Genomic DNA, 2500 nt, shown 5'->3' with positions numbered 1-2500 from the left:
TTCACTCTTTTCCAGTGTCATCCCCCCAAGTTGCCTTGTTCGCAGTTTGGCCTAGTTCACTCTTTTCCAGTGTCATCCCCCCAAGTTGTCGTTGCCAACAACCCAAGAGTCCATAGTATTCGGAGTTCTAGCGGGGCCTCCCCTTGCTTCCAACAACCCAAGAGTCCATAGTATTCGGAGTTCTAGCGGGGCCTCCCCTTGCTTCCAACAACCCAAGAGTCCGTAGTATTCGGAGTTCTAGCGGGACCTCCCCTTGCTTCCAACAACCCAAGAGTCCATAGTATTCGGAGTTCTAGCGGGGCCTCCCCTTGCTTCCAACAACCCAAGAGTCCGTAGTATTCGGAGTTCTAGCGGGGCCTCCCGTTGCTTCCAACAACCCAAGAGTCCATAGTATTCGGAGTTCTCGCGTGGCCTCCCATTGATTCAAACAACCCAAAAGTCCATCTTCTTCGCAGTTCAACATCGCCTCCCTCGTTTCCAACAGGCCCAAAGGTCGTCTTCTTCGCAGATCCACGAAGAGCTCATCACGATTTGCCACATTCCATTTCCCACGGGTTGTCAACAACACTTTCTCACACTTCCCGCAATCGAGTACGTGCATGACATGACAAAGCACATCTTATTTGCCTTCCATCGCACTCAAGACGACGGGTTGTGGAAGAACGATATTGTTCACAACAAGTTCAAGGACAACGTCTCAATCAAGGGACACAACCGAATTATGTTGACTGGGTCGCTAAAGTAAACCCGAGTTCATATAATGCACCGTATCCAAAAGAACTAGCCACAACACGTGCATCACTGAGATGTTTCACTAGATGGAACACGTGCGTGACATTAGGATCCTCCAACACCTCTTCGTGATGGAAAGATAGAATTCGAAGCAACCACAGAAGTACCGTCTAGTGGGTAGGCAACACAGGGACTGATCAACCAATATCACCCAAGGCAACGGGTGAAAATGGAAGAGATGCATGCTTGACCGTTCGATACGCAAGGCATGGAGCCAGCCAGCAAGTGCATCTCGATTACAACTCACACACCCTCACGTTCGCAAGACACCACACCACAAGACGGTCCACCCCCCACCTACCATGGGCAAGCAAGCAAATGGAAACATCAAGTGACGCAGGGTCAAGCATCGCTAGGCATGAAAATAACTTTCCACAATATCCGAGGGACTAGCTGCCGAGCTAACCAACGATCAGTGACGACCGTGTGTTGGTATTAATAAAGCTCAACAACTATGAAGAGGCTAGTTGTGCCATGATAAACATGCTAACGCACGCACCACGTGAGGGGGGAGGCCTCATCAAGCTCCCTTTAAAACCTGCCAGTGTGGAGCTGGCCGGCTCAAGGAGCACTCCCCCCCTATAAGAGGTTAATATGCAAAAGGCAAAATTGTACAAGTAGATACACTTTTTTTGAGCAGACATAAGTCCATATCTCGGGCTATACTTCGAATTTTGATGCGATTTTTTGCAGTAATTCGTAGAATAATGGTATCTCCTTGCTCACCAAATTTCATAATTTTTCTCGAAGGGGAACTATTTTTTTTATTTTTTTTACTTACCGGGTATGTGTAAAATCGGGAAAAATAGAAAAGCACATGTAGACTTCGAATTTCGACCTCATTTTTTCCAGTCCACCACTAAACAATATCAGGAACCTCCCCACAAAATTTCATTCAGTTTGGCCAAGGTCTTAAATTTGACAAATTTTGGCACCAACCTATCTAGTCGCGGTGCACCGACCAACTTGGCCAAGTGCAAAATGCATCCAATTCAAAACTTTTGTGCACCAACACTTTTACAGTACTCATTTGGGGGCATTTGGAGGCCTTTCCAACCCTCACATCTCAAAAACCACGAATTTCATTTTTTCACAAATCTCCCCACCAAGCCATCTAGCTATGCCGTGGTGCACCGCCAACCTTGGCCATGTGCAAAACCCTCCGAACTCAAAACTTTCGTGCACCAAGAATTTCATGGTATTCATTTGGGGGCATTTGGAGGCCATTCCAACCCTCACATCTCAAAAACCACGAATTTCATTTTTTCACAAAACTCCCCACCAAGCCATTTAGCTATGCCGCGGTGCACCGCCAACCTTGGCCATGTGCAAAACCCTCCGAACTCAAAACTTTCGTGCACCAAGAATTTCATGGTATTCATTTGGGGACATTTGGAGGCCATTCCAACCCTCACATCTCAAAAACCACGAATTTCATTTTTTCACAAAACTCCACACAAGCCATCTAGCTATGCCGCGGTGCACCGACCAACTTGGCCATGTGCAAAACCCTCCGAACTCAAAACTTTCGTGCACCAAGAATTTCATGGTATTCATTTGGGGACATTTGGAGGCCATTCCAACCCTCACATCTCAAAAACCACGAATTTCATTTTTTCACAAAACTCCACACAAGCCATCTAGCTATGCCGCGGTGCACCGACCAACTTGGCCATGTGCAAAACCCTCCGAACTCAAAACTTTCGTG

This window comes from Vigna unguiculata, unplaced genomic scaffold (assembly GCF_037176805.1).
Source record: "Vigna unguiculata cultivar grain cowpea cultivar isolate G323 ecotype 2 unplaced genomic scaffold, ASM3717680v1 ptg000104l, whole genome shotgun sequence".
Classification (NCBI taxonomy): domain Eukaryota; kingdom Viridiplantae; phylum Streptophyta; class Magnoliopsida; order Fabales; family Fabaceae; genus Vigna; species Vigna unguiculata.
This window is presented reverse-complemented; position numbering follows the sequence as displayed.